The 20,337-nt window shown below is 46.2% G+C and overlaps 1 long non-coding RNA gene across 1 annotated transcript in view; it reads right to left on the reverse strand.

The window, feature by feature from the left end:
- The window catches only part of LOC110399774, a 91,858-nt gene extending 71,936 nt beyond the window's left edge, over positions 1-19,922 (reverse strand). Inside the window, exons 1-2 of the long non-coding RNA XR_002439394.1 lie at positions 19,762-19,922; positions 14,298-14,400 (exon numbers count right to left, since the gene is read on the reverse strand). This is a non-coding gene — a long non-coding RNA (uncharacterized LOC110399774). The remainder of the gene's footprint in view (positions 1-14,297; positions 14,401-19,761) is intronic.

A 20,337-nucleotide genomic window follows, 5' to 3' on the forward strand; every position in this document is an offset into this window, starting at 1 on the left:
CACAAGTAGAGCAGATCTGATTACAGTAAGCTGAAACAATGAAAATCTCAAAGAAAAAGGTTTCCTCAGAGGTATAGTTTTAAAACCTACAGATTCTCAACTCTAAACTTTTATCATCTGAGAGGACAGGAAGATAACAAAACAGACTCATTCAGATTTGCTCCTTGGTGCTACCTGCTGTCTCACCCTTTACATTTCAGAAATAAAACCACATTTTCACACACAAAAAAGAACCACAAAACCAAAAACCTGGTTTGCTGGGAGTAAAAAAGGGACAAGGTGTAGGCAGCAAGGATCAGTAACTTTGCCTTGGAAAAATGAAAAAATGCAATGAAACAGAGCAATATCTCAGAGCTGTTGTACAACAAAAGCATACTGTTTTACTCTAAACTTGTCCTTCTGCTTTGGTGTTGCATTTTCTCTCCATAGCTCTTTAAAGCTGCATTTGAACAGAGTCAGTCTCAAAATACCCAATGTAACAAGAAAAAATGAAAGCTTATTTTGCACCTAAAGGTTGGAACTAAACAGCCTAAGTTTTTCTGCAACTTTTTTTCTGATCAGAAATACAGTTTTCACAAAAAAAAAAAAAAATTCACCTGGGTGGATAGCAGTCACAAGAATCCAGTGATGAAAAAAGAAGGCATCATACAGCTTCATACGCCAGAGCTACAAAACTAGCTGTGGGATTTACTCCTTTAACTTTGTTACACTTGTGAGTCTGTGTGAAATGCTCATATAAATGTCTCAAAACCCTTCTTCTCGCTTTCATGACTGCAATTGAAAGGCACACAGACCCATGTGATGCTAATGCATGGCATACCCTCATTTGGGAAACAAACCAGCTGTCTTCTTTCATCACCCAAAACAAAGCAGAGATAGGGACATCAGTAATGGAGAGAAAAAATCTGGAGCTGACACCCTCCCGTGTCCCAGTGTCTCCTCTGAAGGTATGAGCACAGGAAGAAGCCAGGAAGCTCCAGGATCATTCAGGTTTCCTGGCTGGGACCTTTCCACTTCCTCTCTGTGCCACAGCACACAATGCTTTGAACAATCCCTCACTCCAACAAGTCGTTCTGGCCTCCCAGCACCGCGACGCCCGGACTGAAACACACTGTAAGCTATACAGCTATGGCTTATGGCCTTTTAGCAGTGTCTTGATTTGTTGCATTGTAGGGAAATAAAAGGTAGTTTGGGACAAAACCAGAAGTAACAGACACTCTGGAAAATCCAATATGCCAGTCAAACTGACAACAATAAGATGTTAGCCTAAAGCACACAGAAGTTAAAGCATTTCCTTACCCAGCAGAGCAACTCAGCTCAGAGAGTGTGCTTCCCTCAGGCCTGCATGGAGTGTGGTTCAGGGAGAAGGACCTGCCTCCTCAAGCATGCAATGCTTTCTCATCAGCAAGGCAGAAGGCAAGACCCACAGTGCAGATCTGAGAGCAGAAAACATCAGTGGCCCTATGCGGCAGCTGTTCTTCCTGCTAGTAAATAGGCTCAGCTCACCCTGACTATCTCCAGAGCCAGTTGCCTGATGCAAGCACTGTAATGTTTTGCATCAAGGTCTTGCTTCTGTACTGTTCACAGTGCTGGAAAAGGAGTTTCCCAGATCTCCACCCTCCTATCCCCAGTCTCTTCTATCTGTGTATTAAACACAGAAGAAAACAGAGTAGAAGAAGCCAAGAGTTTGGGGATGCACACCACCCTTTTTTAATTTACTTTTAAACATCTCCTTTGTCCAGTTTTTGCCCTCTTCTCAGTGATGCTCTGGCTAACGGTGTTACAGAGAGGAACAAGAGATCTCATGCCTGTCTCACAGATATCCTGGATAGGAAGCTCAGGCTTTCCGCTAAAGCCCTACCCACAACATGAAACTTCACTTGTTGAGATCAAAATTGCCTTCATTAGACTTCAAAATTAACATACTTTTGAGATGGACAGGGACAACTCACAGCTGTGTTATACCTCAGTAACCTTAGTTCTACTTTTATGCTATTTTGGATTTATAAGACTTCCTTCAAGAAGTGATTTAACCATCAACAGGGGAAGGCTCACCAAGTACAGAAGACATAACTGGCTTAGAGCTCACAGCCAGCTCTGCGCCATCATCTCTCATAATCAGGAGCGTAGCCCAGGAAAGGAGGGAAAACAAATCAAAGAGGAAATTTGCCCTGCACACTACTGTGTTGTGAATGGTTCCAGCATCAGACGTGAGTTGGAAAGCCACCTCTGGTCTCTCAGTTTGACTCCCCATGAACAAGACACAGCTGTGCAGTGTGACCTCTTTAGCCTTCAACCACATTTAACAGGTTTCAGAAATAATTCCATCTTGAATCTCACCGTAGATTTTCCTCATAGCTGGCATCGTTGTTGGCCAAAGGGCAGCAGGAAAAATGCAAATATTTCTGACTGAGGTGGAGGTCTGGCAGATCTGTTCTTCACTCCACACTTGAGTTGACTTCACCTGGAGTTAGGAACATCCTCCTCAGATGGAGGCCCCACATCTGTAGAGCCATTTTTATAGCTCTGCTTTTAAACTGCTACAAATCCCATTGCTTAAAAGCAACCAAGCAGAGACTTGGCTTCAGCATGTCACTGTTATGTGCTGTCCACCATATACTAATAAGCCATGACCAACTGATGCTAGGTGAGCACAGGAGAGAGCACATGAGGGCAGGGAAGTGCCTTAACACTGACTGCACACAGATATGGGTTCCCTCTGCTGCCACTCCTGGTTCCTGGGGATGACGAGATCAGCTATAACCATGATGCCAAGCATAGGTGGAACACCTCAAGTAAAATGTGGTGTCTCCTCCAGGAGTTTATACCTCTCCAAATCATTATTTGGAGAGAGCAAGAAACTCAGAAGAAAACAAGCATTTCTGAGTTACCTCTTGGCATTGCAGATGGGAGGACATAAATACAGATTTTTCTCTCTCATACATTTCTTCTTGTGACTGTCAGGTCAAAGATGTAATGACATAAGCTGATATGTCCCCAATCCTCTCACTCTGCAAACCATGTCTATTGCTAGTCTCCTCTCATCCACTCTCACATGATGGTTTTCACTCACCTAGGAGATCTCCATGACCAGCTATGTAAGTTGAAGAGTACTTGCCAGTATCAGGAGTAATATTCAGCTACCAGTTCCCATGTCGAGCCTGTCTTTAAAACCCGACAGAAATAGTGGAAGACTACCAGAAAGCAGCTGTGTTTCACAAAGACTCTGCTCTATTGTTCCCTGAGGCTTGAAGCAAATGTACTCTTCTGGGCCTCCCAAATGCCCTAGAAGATTACCATCCATGTTTGTAATGATCTCAGTTAGGGATTTTTTTTCTCCTCTCTCCTGTTTAAAAATATATATATATATATATATACATATATATCAGCATCACAGCATAGCAGCCACCACTGCTGCAGCAGCTCCGTTCAAGTCACATCAATTCCATTCCCAGGGGTGCAAACCAATTTCTCTTGTTTTTCCGCCCGTCTCTCTGGCTGAACCTCCAGCAGCCTTCAATCCCATTAATCCAAGCACTGCTGGCGATGACGAAGACTGATTTCACCAGCAAACGATCAATTTGTATCTCCCCCCTTTTTTCTTCTTTTCCTTTTTTTTTTTTTTCCACGCGATGTACAAAATATCATGAAAAAGGCGTTAGTGGTGATAGTTCCACAACAGTGAAATAATAGAGTAATAAGGCAATCCACTTTTGACCTTGCAGGACAGCTAATTCATCTACCCATCTATCTTAATTATTCCCTGGGTTACAAAAGAGAAACTGTACAATTCATTCATTCCACGGTGACAATTCCATTTTCCACCCCCAGTAAAGCATCATCCTTTCTCTACAGTGATCCTGCCATAGGCCACATCCCTTCTGAGCCTTCTCACACCATCCTACATGCAAACAGTCATTAGAGGCCTGATCCAGAGCCTGTTGAAGCTGACCAAGTCAGGCCCCCATTGACCCCAGTGTATTCTAGACAGCAGCCTTCCATACCTTCCCTTCACTTCTAAGAAACAAGAAAATGGCCACCTTGATAAGCCATATCAAAAGTAACAGTGGGATCTCTGGCAGAGTAGACAGGCATTCAGACAGCCTAACACAGTTCTAGACATCTGGTCTTTTGAGATCTTTCATGCTGATGGAAGGAAACTACCTTCCAGAATAGTATGCATAGTCTCAGCAAAATCCATGAAATCTCTGTCAGCACTGGATGGGAGCAATATAAAATAATTCACTCTAAATTTGGAGAGTGTATTGGGATAAGGACACAAGCCAGAAAACACGTAAGATTTGAAGAGCCTCTTCTGATGGCTCTGCTTGAAGTCCTGCTACATAACATTTGCTGAAAATTAATGTGGCTGGAAACTTAATATTCAAGTATCCATATGAGCTTACATTCATACATTACATCCATACATATATACAGTATGACCTTACAACTATTTCTGCTGCTCCACTTTGGAGGCTGAACAGCATAAACCACTCACTTTCAGGCACAGCTTCCACAAGTAGAATGCTCGCAACAGCCTCTCCCTACAGATCAGTGGTGTGAATGAATGCCTGCTCACTGCTCTCTGGAAGAGACAAGGTTACTCTTTTCTTCAATGGCCAAAGGGGTCTGGAGGCATTTGCAATACCAAAATTTCACAAAAACACCATAACAGTTGCAAGAAAGAAAGTAGATTTCTTGACCACAAGAGAAGGTAAAGTGTAAGGTGCTTCAAAGAGAGCAGTGGCAACTGAGACAAATCCCACAGACTCTTGGTTGTTCCTCCTGTGAGTTAAGCTGACACAAAAGCAGCACAAGTCTCTGTAAGTGACAGCTGCCTTTGGTCAGGTCTTCTACTGGAAGGAGCCCTTGTTGCTGACATACCCTTCAAAATGAGCACTTGGCTAGTATCCCAATTCCCACTTCAGTTATTTTTAACACAATCTTCTGGCTCCCTGTTTCACTTTATCCCTGTAGTTTGCAGTTCCAAATCCCTTTTGGACTTCTCAATCAGCCAAACTCTCTTCCTCTCCTCATCCTCATCTGTCTCTTCATACTGCTTGAAACTGCACCTCTGCTTTTCTTTCCAACACACAGTTCCACTTAACTAAAATACGTAACCCTCTCCAGCTTAAAGCCACTATATCCAGCACTTCTTTTCCTCTTTATCTGTAACAGGTCTTCTCAGCTTTATTTCCTCGCCTGCTTCGTTTCTCTACGTTTCCATTTGTCCACAACCTGTGCTGCACTCCCATATCATTCCCCATCCTCTCACTTCCTGGACTCTTCTTCTCATCTCACACATTCCACAATTCCGATTCACACTACAAAGGCAAACTGGCCTCCCATCCACTTCACTCTGCTGATATATCCTCTGCTCCTTTATCTCTTCCCCTTTTCACTGTTCTATACTTACGGTAGTCCCGGCCACATTATTTCACCAACTTTTTGCTTTCTCCTCCCCATAGTCCCTTACATGAGTAGATATCCCATTTCCCTCTTAGTCACATCTAATCTGACAAGATAATCTCTTGAAGGAAGTAAGAAAATCTTCTGTGAAGTTAGGATACTGCCTTGTCAATGCACAGTGCTTCAAGTCACTATTATTAATGCACCAATAACACAAAGATACCACCTTGGGTACCTTCAGGTATTCCTGAGTCGCTGCACTGGAAGCACCAGACGCAAAGCAGGGTAAGCTGATGGGCCAGCATAGCTGACAGAGGTTGCTGCAAGCTGTTAATGCTGGAAACAAAAGAGTCCCATATCCCAGCAATAGAATCCAAAGTTCCAAACAGCAGAGCTGTATGTACAATGTAATAGCACAGAGTTGACATAACTATTTTTCCAATTAAGATATTGACTACCAGCTGAGGAAACTTTCAGTGCCTGACTCTGACACAGGTTCCATGGTTGACGTAGGTCAGGTGATATGATATGCTCAGGAGATCAGCCTCACACAAAAAGGAGGACCACGATGCTTCATCTGCTTCTTGACATTGTGTAGACAGGATGACAAATGTCCTTTGGAGCAGATCCAGTCTCCAGTACCCACATGTAGCTCACACTCTTCTTCCACAAGGCAGCATCTTTGGCCCCTTGAGCTTTTGTCAGGTGTTTCCTTGTCTTCAAGACCTTGGGAGTTTTCCCTAAGATACAACTTGAGCATTGCCATTTCCCAGGAAGTCTTCCTCCCTAAGTTCCCTGTTTCTGCAGTATATTCTGTAATTCTTTTCCTCCCTCTTTTCCTCAGAGACGGATCTCATGCTCTTCTTCAAATCACTATTCAAACGAAGTGCTGAGAGTCCAGTCCTTCACTTAGTTTAAGCATGTGGCTGTGGACCTCAAGGCACTCATAGGTGGCCAACTGTTCTCTATTAGCATGGCAGCAGGATGGCAGAGGTGCAGGCCCATACACTCCGGTGCAATACAATTTTTTTCAACAACCTGGAATTCACACTGAAGAATCTTCATTCTCCCACCCAAAATTAACTTTTCTGCATCCCCTGCTGCGTTGGTGTTTGTGGTATGCGGGAACATTTCCCACCTCAGGCACAGTTACTAGTCTCCTTCCTGGCACTGGGTATGGAGTACAGCTAGACAGCTGAATGTTTTGATCTTCTCGATGGCTGGTGCTTGTACAAAGCCTTTGGAGTCATGTACTTCCTCGTTCCCCTGGAGAGCGAAGTTTCTTGCTCAGCTGAAAATTAACTTCTGGGGTTGCACTTGCTTCCTCCTAAATGGCCTGCAAAGCAGTTCTGAAAGCAAAGTAGCAAGCTCCAGGGACCCTATGGCCAACATTTCCCAGGTATTCTTCAAGACAAAACAAGAAGAGAAGAGTGAGGGGAAGGGAAGTGGCAGTCCTGGCCAAAGAACAAGTTTCAAAGGAGAGAAAAAAAGAAGAGGGAATGAGAATGAGAAGGGAGTGAAGGAGAGAAAAAGGAATGGAGGGAAAGAGGGAGCTGCAATAATAAGGTCATTTGTTACAGGAGCTACTCCTAGTCTGTGTGTATGTAACACAATTTGAGCTAATTGTATTGCCTTCACTTTGGGGACGCTGCTGTCTGTCTCTGAAGCTTTTTCTAATTTCCCTCCTTAATGTACGATTTCAGAATCTTTCATTCTAATGATTTTAATGCAATCAGCAAAACTATGCATGTAATTGTCTTTGGCATGGCACTCGCTGGAGTGGCACTCGGGGACAGCTCCCTGAACCCAGGACTCCGGCAGGAGAATGCAAAACAGGGCTGTTTTCAATCACCGCAGCAGAAGGCAGCCGGCAACGTCTGCGAAAGGCTGCCGAAAAAAAACATTTGTCGGAAGACAATGACAAAAAAGGGGGTCTCAGCTCGGTGCTATTCAGAGACAATTTGTAAGCACGGCTGTTGAAGTCGATCCAAAGGCTCCGGAACAGCTGGAGCTTTGCAGTGATTGATAAGTGCGCCCAGGAGAACTTCATTTCTGCCTGAATGAAGACAAAAGCCCCGCGATGCTGGGCGGATGGGTAATGTCACTATCATTAAGTAGTGAGAGTGGATATGCCAGACCTTCAGATGGGGACACAGTCAGGGCTACGAGGAGAGGTCAGGGCACCCTCCCTTCCTTCCCATCACCGCCAGTTCTTTCCCCTCCCTGACTCCCCCTCCCCGCACACACACTTTCAGCACAAACACGCCCTTTGCTAATTTAATGCCAGGATAATAAAGTTCCCCTGGCTTATGAGTACCACAGCACAGGTCTCCACCTCCTCTTCATAACAGCTGTGTATGTGTTCCTTCCAGCCCCACCAGGACTGTTCTGCAGTGGAGGCTGCAGGCCACCCAGACGCACTTTGTCCAGGGACAACGTGGCTCGTGCTCACAGTCCCACGCTCAGAGGAGACACCAGCCTTGAGAGCCACCTTCAGTACCCACACATGGCTGACCCTCACCGAAAGGCTCCTTGCCTCCTTTCCCTTCCTTCTCACCAGCCCTTTCTGATACCCCTTGTCTGCATGTCAGAACTCAAGTCCAGCTGAAATTTTGGGGCAGTTAGTAAGAACAGTCAGAGCCTCAGCACAGGAAAAGAAAGCATGAAATAAACAACAGTTCAGTTTCACTGTGATCGGCTTTGTGTATTGTGCTTTGCACAGAATCTCAACTGTCTTAAGGCTTGCCTGGTTTGGATGTTTGCTGACACAGTCTTTTTCCCCCTGCAGAGTTACCGGATCTCACATGCAATATTCTGTGTGAAAAGTATGAAAGCCTTAGCTCTTGGAGACTAATGAGTAGGTAAGAATATCAGGTTTTGCTTTGTGCTTATGTCAAAGTGAACAAAGATGGAAAATAAAACCCAAGAACATATTATGCATTCTGAAAGGGAATAAAAATTAAAAGACCCTTTACTCAAGTACCCTTGCTGCAACCCACCCTTGTCAAATTCAAAAGCTGTCTATTCAGGTTCAACCTCTTCCATAATCATGACACTGGACACCTTTGTAGCACAACTGGGCATTAGCAGGGCACCACAGAAGCCATCAGAAAACAGTCCACAGCAAGGGTAATACCCATGCAGGTAGGGGAACAAACTGCCTACAATTGCTCCAAGCCTGTCTCAGATCCTCGGAGGATCCAACAGACTGCACCTCAACCCCTCCAAGTATGGAACCTACCTCTTTTCCCCTGTTGCCAATGGCCAGCCACAAGACAAAGGCCCAAGAATTCTGCTGCCTGCCAGTGCCCAGCAAATTCCTGCCACCACATCAGAGGCCATGAATAAAAGTTATTCAAATGAAAGCAGAAATGCTTGCTACCAAATTTTGGTAACATGTTACTTTCTATGCCACAGATCAGATCCATATGACCCTTTTAGGAGCTCCACTCATATCCCCTTGATTCCTGTATCCTTCACAGATGAGCTGCCTAGAGGGAGGGAGCTGAGAGACCCAAGAGATGTCCTTCATTGCAGAAGGCGATCCACAGTGGCTTAGCTCTAGCAACCAACAATTCAGACCCTGGGAGGCAAAACCTTGGATTTCTCCTGCTCATTTAACAACACATGTGCCAGCATCCCTGTCTCACCGGCATTTGTATAAAACCTACCACATGCCTAGGCCTTTTGAACACAGCTCAAGCACGCTCACGCAGAAAGCTGCCTGACATCCCTCTGTGCCTTCTGCTGATGGTGAAAGCAGGGTCAGCTGCCATTCCCCTCAATCACCCTCCGTTTTCAAACTCCATGAACCTTTTGCTGAAGCAACACAATTTTTTGACCGCCTTACACCCAGACAGCCAGCATCTTGCTCTCTCTGCAGGGTGAGGGAGGAGCGCAGGCCAGCCATCAGCAGGAGAGACTGCTCCTGTTGGCTGCAGAGAAGCGCCAGCCCAGCTGCTATTTGTACACGTCACTTGGAATCTCCGCATTCAGCACTGTCCTTGCCAAAGCCACCAAAATGTGTGCGCCATTCCCTAATCTTGCTGTCCCCAGAGCTGGCACTGGCTGAGTGTTCTGCTTCCCTGCTCTGCCAGCTCAATAGTTACACAGAGCACTGCAGTAGGCTTTCTCAGGTGGTTGGCCTTGGTGCGTGCTTTGAGGGGCCCCGCTCTCCCTGAGCTGGTACCCCTACCTGCTGCTGCTCCTGTAGCATCTCTGGGCAGAGAGATCAGAACAGAGGCTTTCCAGAAAGGGAAACAGAGGCTCCCAAAGATCCTAGGGGCTCTATCAAACAAGGAAGGAACAGAATGGAATCCCAATGCCCAACATCTTACAGCTCCTTTCCTCCACTGAGCAGTACTATCTTCACTCTGCAGGTAGCTGTGATGATACAGGAAACTGCTGCTGAAGGCAGGTGTTCTCCTGTTCCCCTAGAAGTCTTTTTTCAGAACCTGCATGTTGAGCAGTGTTATCAGTAACACGTCAGATCAAAGCTTTAGCAGCAAGCAGAAGCGCAACACTCGGCTTTAATGAACAAATCTGGGCATGCAGAGACTTTGTTCCAGTTAAGTAAAGACTCCTCAAGCCTCCACTCAAGCTCAGTCAGACCTAAGTGTCCAGACAAGGGACTGTTATGCACAGTAATATGTTCCTTATTGGCCATTCTGTTTCTTGCAGCTATCAGGCTCCAAATTCCAGATGGAGGAGAAGGAATTGCCCAAGTGCCTCACTGCCATTAGACTTCCCGTTCCTGATTTCTGGTCACAGAAAAGAATTCAGCAAAGCCTCCAAGGGCATTTTCCCAGTATCTAATACCATTCTGGTACATACACACAGTCTCATTTGTGGGTGGTCCTGTGTGGAGCAAGAAGTTGGACTCAATAACCCCTGTGGTTCCTTCCAACTTGGGCTATTCTATATAATCTTATCAAAGATACAGCCTCTATTCCCATCATCAGAACACATGGCAGAACTAAAGGTAGTCCCAAGACTTCAGAGCTCTGTTCTGATCCAGACCCAAATGGCAGTGGTGCTTGGTGCTGGCAGGTTCTGACCCCACTGTGCACCTCCCTGGCCAAAGCCATGACAGTAGGGCTGAGCAGGACCCAAAATCTCTTCCAGCATGCCCCTGTCCCCACTCTGTTCTGTGCAGTAATAAATAGTGATCAGTTTTGACAAGGAGCATCCAAATGCCTGGCATGCTGTGGAAGGTGAGGGCATGGCAGTGTCTGCTGCAGAGATGAACCCTGGCCTGCGTCCCACGATGACCCCAGAGAATTCACACCACCCGCTCCCTCCGCTTGAAAGGTGATAACAAAGGTGTGAGTTTCTAAGCCTGACTGGCTCATAGAGTTAAAACCCAATGAACCTGACCAGATCAGTGATAAAGCCAGAGCTCTGCTGAATTGGTCATTCTTTTGCTCTCTCGTTCTCTTGCCTGACCCCTCCTTTGCATGGTTCATAGAATCGGCAAAACTCCCTGACACAGAAACTGGAAGACACTCGATCTGTCGGTAACAATTTCCAGCGGCTTTGATGGGAACAGGCAGAGCACAGGATGAATAAGAAAGGGAAAGTAGAAAGGAAAAAAAAGAAATCCATCTCCCATTCCCCTTGCTCCCTGTCACTCATTCATTTCTCCTTGGCTTCCTCTGTTTCCTGGTGCTCCACAAGCACCTCCTGCCTGCTGCTGAGCAGATGAAGACTACCCACAAGCTGCAGGAGGTATCCCAACCTGCACCGTGAAATGGAACAATTCACTGTAGAGGAAAAACAGTGTGCACAAAGAAGGGTGGATGAACTTTCTTACTTTTAAGCCTCTTCTTCTCTTCCAATGTTCTGGTTCCCTGCCCAGACCCAGGGTTGCCTACACTGACACGGAGACCTAAAACAGGTATGAAGGCCAATGCAGAAGGTAGGGCTGGCAATGATTTATGTCCACATGCCTTTATTTTTTTTTTAATTTATATTATTAAGGTCCACTTTGCAGGGAGGGAGGAATCATTTTCACTTTACTCTGCAAAGCGAAGTACAGTCCAGGACTATCATTAGGCCTCTGGCTCAGTCTTTCCTGCTCTGATCACTGCATCTTCAAGGTTGGTGCACAGTAGGCTTGATAAGAGTTGGGGATGGGTTTATGAGCAGTCATGCATATGGACTGAGACTTCTGCAGCCCCTCCTGGGCTAAACACCTGTCCCACAGTCTGGCATCATCACTGGACTCTGGAACTCAGACAGTTCCTTCCCATCCCCGGGTTCTGATACATTTCCCCAAGCAAAAGTCATTCTGACCAAGTGGGGAGATGTGAGCACACAGTATGATGCCTACTTTTCCAGGCAACCCATCTATGCCCACCCTGACCAGAAATAAGATCAGCAAGAATTATGTGAAATTCAGCTCTGAAGATGCAACACTTTTTTTTTTCCCCCTCCTTTCTCACAAAGATGGAAATTCAAAAGGGAGGCTTTCTTCCCTCCTCTATGGTAGGAACATCATGAGTGTGTTTACAGCAGGAACAATCCCAGGATTGAAGGGAGGGCCAAATCTAACCTTGGAAGTCATTGGTGCTAAGACTGCCCCTGTAGTCAGGGATTTCCCTTCCCATGCAGCTCTTCTCAGAGCTCATCCTGGTTGGCTCTGAGTTATCGTGGCACATCAACAAAAGGAGATCTAGAAGGTTGCAACTGCCCTCCCTGAGACAGCTCATCCAGAGCCATGCCAAAGGCAGCAGCTTGTTTCCTCCTCAGCTGATAATTACAGCAGCTAGAAAACACCACTTGCCATGTTGCTTTTAATTCATACCAGCAGAACTGACAGCTCCAGCTACACACACTCAAGGGCTGCAGGTAGAAGTCTGTGAGGAATCAAGCTGCACCAGCCCTGACTGCAAAGGGCAGGGAGACCCATCTCAGTCTTCACTATTCCCTCCCTTTGCTTTGCCTCAACTCACTCAGCCCCCTCTGTTTTCTGCCCCTGCTCCACAAGCAGAATCGGCCCCAATTGCCTATAATAGTACAGAGGGATGCATGTCAAAACCTAGGGAGTCACAGCCACAGAAAAAATCAAGGCAGGGAAAGGATGCAAATAAGACTGTGCAGCTGCACCCTCTCACCAGTTGTTGTGCAGTCTATGCTTTGAGACTGTCCACCACAACCACACCAGTTCTGGCTGTTTGAAGTGAACAGTCAAGTATCTGGACACCAAGGATAAATAAGATTTCTACTAATACTGCTTTCACAGCAGGATACTAGAAAATTTAGCTGACCTTTGTTAAATAAGCTCAATGGGTCCCCTGAGAGATGGTGAATTACTGTAAGCCAAGCATACAATATCTGCCCCAGGCCACAGCCTGCAGAAAGGATTTTTTCTACACAAGAGGCTGCAATCCACTCCCTTCTCTGGGCAACGTATCTCTTTTATGCCAAGGGGAATAGGGCACCCCAGCCTACAGCTCAGGAAGCCAGTTGTGCCCATCTATGAAACCATTTTCAGGAGAATGGGAGACTCTGTAACAGTGAAACTTTTGACTTGCAGCACAGGAAACCTCTCACTGAGAAAGCTGAGTGGCCAAGAGAGCACCTCTTGCCTGGCAAAGTTGCATCCAGTGTCACATTTTTTTTTGTATCCACAATTGCCCTGGGTGCCACTACTACTTCCTCTCACATCACAGTGAGAAGGAATGGGGAGGGGAGATATATAATTGGAAACTACTTTTTTCTCATCTTCATTCTTTAAGCAACCCTTGGTTAGCTGATCAGAGATTTGCCTCTTCATGACAAATTGATATAAATCTGATTCAGGTGGGTTTGAGCTACCTTTATTTTTCTCCCTCTCCCTATCACACCACATCCCCAACTCTGACCACTCAAAAGTTCTTAACTGAAACAGATCACAGATTCTAGTGTCTATAAAAACAGGAACATTTTTATATTAGTTTTGAAATCCATTTTAACGGCCCTGAGGGACCACCTCATTCCAGTGAGGTGGGGGGGGGGTTGGGGCAGAACGGGGCTACAGAGGAAGAGGATCATTCATTGTGGCTGAACAGGCACAATTTCATTTGCCAGGCTCTGAAATGAGAAACTCATTGCTGATGAGATCAAAAAAGGAAAAAGCTCCTCTGTCATTTTTCTCCTTTTCCTTACCCTGAGTCTTTCGCTCCTTTTCCTTCCCCTGCCATCCCCCCCCGCCTTCCAGCAGGCTCCCTGGAGATGAAGGGAAGAGAAGCAGAAAGGTTGGTGCCTCAAGGGAAACCCACACCTCTCTCAATATTCAGAATATTGCATATGAAATGTCAGAGGAGTTATCAATCTTACTTTGATGGAACAAGGAGTTTCATTTGTTAGTGTGGGGTGCGAAAGGGGCCTTTCAGAGCCATACACTGACTCTTCAAAACACATTTCTCCACAGGAGCTCTGTGACTGCTCACCCTACACAGCATCCAGGTAGGAAGGAGAGACACATCCACTCCTGCCAGCCCACCCTAAGCAGAGAGCAAGGGATGTGCAGACAAGTAGAAGTACACACAATGGCAGTGGTGCCGTACACAGCAGCAGCACAGGGCAAGGGCCAGTTGTCAGCCAGCAGAAAGCCACATACGCTACTTCAGTTGGCCTGTAACATCTGATGATGCAGCTCAAAATACGTAATGGAGTTAGCCAGGCCCTCTGCTGACACCAAAGGCTGCAGCATCTGTGAAACCAACAGAGCTTAGTCCTTCTCTTTAACTGCAGCTTCATCCCAAGCCCTTAGTTACCATCAGCATGTCAGCACTCTTCCTCACCTCCTCCCTAGAGAAGACAATGCACATAAAGAAGCCTCAGCAAGGACAGGAGAGCAGCCCAAAACTGAGACATCCCCAACTCGGTGATCACATACTACTCACAGCAGTCTGGAGAACCGGGTCCTGGCCGACCACAGGGCAGAAACAAAGCTGGGATCAGGCTCCAATGAGACCAGTGGGAAACAACACCAGATACCAGTATATCCTGAAAATATAAATAATAGTACTACAGTACTACAAAGTTTCCAAGAGAAAGGTGGGTCAGCTACATGAAAGGCAAAGACAGAGGGCAGGACTGCTCACTGGTAAAGAAAGATAGCACTGTTATGGGCCATAGCCTACAACTTGTATATTCTGGTCTGTGTGGTTTTCTGGCTTCTTGTCAACCCTGCAGTTCAGGAGGTTGGCATTTCTAACTCTTGCCTGTTTTCTGCGTTGTGTGATCCACAGCCCTCAGGTTTGTGCACTGTTCCCTTGTTGGGCAACCAGAAGGGATATGTTTCAATCTTCTCCTAATTCATCTCTTTTAACATTATTTGATTTTCCTAAACAACAGCAGTTGTATTTGGAGTTGAACCAGATACCGCGTGTCCCGATTCTCTCTTAACTTGCTACTAACTACTGTAACTTTCAGATAAATGAGATATATACAGGCTCCAGCGACCTGCAAGAAACCACACGTGTTGTTCTCTGACCAACAATTTCACACCTTAAAAATAAGGGTTTGATTGCTCACTGCCCATTCTCCACTACTAAAAATGTTCTGCTGCTCAAAAGTTAGAGTAACCAGCACACCTGCTCAGGAGGTCGGATAAAAGCCTGCACACCCCACAGCATGCAGTGCCCATCCTTGGATTTAAGAACCTGCTGCTGGAGAGAAGTAAAGCTCCCTTAGTTCCCAGGGAGCTACAAGTTCTAAACAGACAAGTCTGGAAATGCTGGAGCACTGCTGCTTCCTGCAGCGCCAGCACGCTGCAGTGAGGTGCTGTTGTTTATGACAGACCACTGCACAGAAAAAATCTCCTGGTCTCAAACCTGACCTTTCCATCAGAGGTCACCAAAAAGTCATCAGTGATTTCATCAGATATCCACCAACTCAATTGCCCTGACGTGCACACATAGCAGTAACAACGTACGGGTCACACTCATTTCCTTGTGTGAGTCAGTCACTCTGAGCCCAAGGCCACCAGTTAGGAGAAAGAAAGATCGTCTGAGATCCTGAATTAGATTTCTGCTCTTGGCTCAGATCTCGTTCTCAGAAATATGCCTACTGAGTGATTACAGGAATTATACACCCAGTTCAGTGTTACAGGAGGCTGTCCGAGGGAGCTGTGCTGCAGAGGCATCAATCAACGCGGCTCTGCTGACACCCCAGCATCTCAATGCAGACTGTGGATCTGCTCCGACATCTTTACACCATGAATTTGGCTACCGTCCGATGTTAGCACAGGAAATACAAAAAAAAAGTAGAGATAAAGACATGAGGGTGACTATTTCCTACAGAGAAAATGCTCGCTTTAGCTGTCAATAATTTACAGGGTCACGTTGGTAGTAGCTGACAGATATTATTATTTATCATGATCTTTGCTAGAAACACTAAGGAGCTCCCACACAGGAACTTGGGCCACACAGCGCAAGGTGCTGTGCAAGTACGGAGAGTACAAGTCTCCACCAGGGAGATAAAGGCACCTGAGTCCCACCAGCTGCTGCCACTGCAAAGATGCTGTAGATTCACAGCAGGACGTAAAAGAGGCAGTAGGGGAAGATGGCAGGTGTCCAGAGTGCCAGCACATTTCTCAGCTCAGCACAGAACAAAAAGATTCTCTTCACTCCATCAAGTTTATAGAGTTAAGTTCACAAATGCTGAATGCTTGCATCATTTTTAACGCTTTCTTACTGGCCACAAGGCTATCAAAATGCGGAGGAACTGCCTGTGCAGCCAGAATCCTGAACAGGAGATTACCCAATAATAATTATTACTATTGGTATGTTATTACAGATTTATAAAAGCTGCCTCTATTGAGAGAGCACTGTGAAATAACATTTGCTTTGCTCTTTACAGATGAATTAGAGGCTTTACAGGTAAAAAAAATAAATAAATAAACACTGGTAAGCTGCTGCAAAAGCACTCTGAGGGAAGGCAGAGTGCTACAGACAAGTACACCAGCACCTGCTTTGTCTGTGATCGCCCTTCCAGTGGTGTAAATTAGGAGCAGCATTCCTGCGGTCAGTGCACCGGTTCCTCCACCAATACAGAACAGTGCAGCTCACTGCTTTGCCCAAAAAACCCACTGTCATGGTTTTGTGATTTTCGGTTATTGGTATTCCACGTCATAACATCATGTAGTGGATGTACCTAGTTCTCAGAAGAGAAGGACTACTACATTCCCCACGGCACTTTGCTCCTCTGTTACCATTTCCAGCCGGAGGGAAAAGATAAAAGCTCGCAGTATAAAAACTTGCAGATCACGAGACCTCGTCCCTTTTTCCGCCGTCTCTCGTCTTGGCAGCACCTCGCTCTCCAGCCATCTTATCGTCGGTAGTAGAGTAAGGCCTACCTTGATTTTGGGACATTCTCTCTCTCTGCATTGGATTTATCAGCTTAAATTGTAATTATATTGTATTATAGTGTGTTGTTTTGCATCCCGATATCTTATTTAGTAAATTAGTTTGTTTCTCCTCAGATTGTTGCCGCTGTTCTTTGCTCTCAGGTCCATCTCCCTACCCTTTTCCCCTTTCCCCTTTTCCCGGGGCATGGGCCTGTGGGTCTCCCATCCCCTTCGTCACGGAATCGGGCCTAATGCCCGTAAACCGTTGACACCCACAGACATGATAGAGGCAAGAGGGCATGACCGGGCCCACGAGGTCAGCCTATGCCCATATGCTGTGCTTCACTGCTGATCTCAGCGCTGGGGGCTCCCATCAAGGCAAAGCCCCCACTCCACTGTGCTTCGCACTGATTAGTCATGACAAAGCACTTGTTTCAACAATTTGCAGTGAAAAGACTGAAATGTGGTATATTCTGGATGCACGCTCAAGTGATAGAAGCGCTGCCAAGTCTCATAATCATATGGTGAGCCCATATTTTTCTTCAAGTGGCAGCTCCCAGTCTCGTGAGTTTTTGAGATCTTCCTGAAAAAGGCTTCTCTCACCTACAGGAGCTGCACAACTCAGACCTCCAGGCTGGCCTGGCTGCCCGCTTCTGGTTTCCAACTGCATCCCGAGGACACGGAGCATTAGCCACTGGCTGGGTTGGCTCTCAATCCTATTTGAGCTAAATCAGCCTAGAAGGAACTAAAAGCCTGAAGAACAAAGCAGTGGGAGCAAAGACCAGGTAACAAAAGGTCACCACAATCCCGGCCTGCCAAAATTGACGCAAACTTTCCAGACAGAGTTTTCAATGTGTCTGAAGTTGCAGTTAGAATTACCAACTCGATATGCACATTTATTTCACTTATTTATTATCCAGATCTAAAGAAATCATTTATCTGTGTCAGGAAAAAAAAGGGAAATACCAACACAGTGGGAAAGTAAATAAACACTCTGCTCTGAGACAGCGGTGTGGGAGCTGCGTAGCAGAGCAGGCAACCAGCCTCCCTGTCCAAACCAGGGTCTGCAGGAGGAGGTTGCTCTGCGCTGCGTCCTGCCAGGGTTTGAGTATCCCCAGTACTCCCCTACGTCTCTGACAACTTCTTCCTGCATTTGACCCCTCCATAGAAATGACTGCCACATGCTAATACATGGAGATATTCAGTCACCCTCAACCTGATTTGTCAGCTGCTTGTCAGAAATGACACGGAATAACTCCACTGCACCCAGTCAGCGTCTTACTGAAGTATTACAGCAAACTTCCTACAATAGCACTGGGAGCCCAGCTGGAGCTTGGGGCCCCAGACGCGACATCTGTCACACCATCCGCAGACAAGACATAGCAAGAGAGGAAGCGGCGCAGAGAGGTGTTCTGGTTCAGTTTAGCTTCCACAGCAGGTGGGATTAAAACCATGGGCTGCATATCCTCTGCTTGCTTCACAGCATCGGGAGAACTCTGCTAAAACATCCACAATAACGCAGCTTTCTGCATTTGTTTTGCCAACATTGGCAACACTTCATTCCAAGTACAAATTGTTCCAGGTTTGGGCTTTACTTCTTCCTGTTCACAGACCTGAAAAGGAGGGACTCTCTAAAATGTCATTCCTTGCACAAGGAAGATGCACAGATCTCTGCCACAGTAATTTGCCTTCAGCATAACTTTGATTTCTATGTAAAGAAGTGTGAGGTCACTCAAGTAATTTATTCCTTCTGCCACTGAGTGGACTAATGATGGAAATAACAAATAGCCAGAGGATGGGAATTTTCAGATTGTCCAAGATCTGCATGTGCCTACAGGACTCTGACAGGGCTGCAGATGGCGGTCCTGTTAAAATTACCAGGTGCAAACATACGCACAGTGCTATGGCCTGTGCTCACGTTTTTAGGACTACGGGACTCCTCCATTCAGGACAGTAACACACCTACTTTTTCCATTTCTTAGCTTCTGCCAGCACTTTTCTAGTTAAAGGAAACACAGAAGGAAAGTTAAAGAGCAGCAGCAGCTGCTCCGGTGTCTTCTCCAGATGTTCAGCTATGTTCAGCCCGTTAACAGTTTGAGAAATCATTTGTCAGCAAAGGTTTTGCTGCCTTGCAGGCTTATCTCTGAAACAACACGGTACTTACAGAAGAACTTGCTCTCACCCTGCCACGCTTGGCATCTAGAAACCCCTGGTCATTTCTTAACCCAAAAGGTCCTGTATTCTTTCTTTGGGTTGCAGAAACCATTCAGTGCCACAAAGGATGAAGGCAGGAAGAGGGATCCACCCAGTTAGGACTGCTTGCCTGCACTCATCATCGATCTGAATGTTTCACAACAAAGTTAACCCTGTCTTCCTGAGTCTGGTGTTCCAGCATATCCCCCCGCTGGAGAGTACTGTCTTCTGCTGATTACCATCCAATTACTGTTATGATTCTCCATTACAAAGGTCAGTAAAAGAGAATTGCAACAACAGAGTGCTAATGCTGAGATTGTGGTACAGTGGGGATCAGGGTGGAGCAGTGTCTCATGTCCAAAGTTATAGCAGGTCAAATTGCAGACACCACAGGGCGGTCGCAGAGGGCCAGTGTTAGGACCTCTTAACAGTCAGTCTCCAGGACTTGGAACTGAACCACAGTGACAAGAGCTAATTGCCAGAGGGATACAGTCAGGACCAATTACAAGTGTTAACTGCCAATTAAAATGACGGGGCCAATATCAAGGCCACTGCAAAGATCAATTATGGGATTTCTGCAAAGGCCCACAAGTAGATAAGAACAAAGCCCACCTGCAGCCACACAGACAAACCCAGGTAAGGAGCTTCCAAAAGAGGAAAATGACTTCTTTCCTTTGAGGCAGCTGGGAGACAGAGGCTTAGTCTCTCACCACTGTAACGAATGAGATTCACTGAAGTTCCGAAAACAAGGCTGATTTATTCTAGCTGGGGTTTCTGCCCAGAGGTCTTCGGTATTGGTAGAAATGGTGTAAGGTTTGACTTACCTTCTCCACGGTGTTAACAATCTCATGGCTTTAAAGAACTACCCAGAGGAACAAGAGACAGCTGTATTTACAAAGGGCTCACTGAAAAGGAGCAAGAAGCATAGCCCTATCAGCTCTGAGGAACCAGCCAGGTGTGAAATCCAGATCTCCTATACTGCTTCTTTGCTAGTGTTAACACCAGTGAAACCAGGATCACGGGTTTTAAGCTCAGCCTTGCTCTCTCCATGCTTAATTACCTGCCCATCCACAAACACATTACGCAGTGTGTGCAAGTGCTTCTCAGACCTCTGCTAGGGCCTCCAGCTTTTTCAGTGCAACAGACAGAGCTCTATGAATAACCTTAGGGTTTTCTCTCCGTGTGCAGAGCCTACACTTTGCTTTTAGGGACCAGGCTGCCTTCTAAGCTCTTGGAGACCTTCTCCATCCACTTTGAAGGCATCTAGGACCAACTGCAGCACAACGGAGGCAGTGGTACAAAGATACCCTCTCCTGTGCCCTCCAAAACCACCTGGGTGAGGGGGGAGGTCAGAGCGTAAGGCAGGCAGAGAAGTTGCACTGGAGGCACGCGCATGCAGA

The sequence above is a fragment of the Numida meleagris genome, chromosome 5, assembly GCF_002078875.1.
Source record: "Numida meleagris isolate 19003 breed g44 Domestic line chromosome 5, NumMel1.0, whole genome shotgun sequence".
NCBI classification, from domain to species: domain Eukaryota; kingdom Metazoa; phylum Chordata; class Aves; order Galliformes; family Numididae; genus Numida; species Numida meleagris.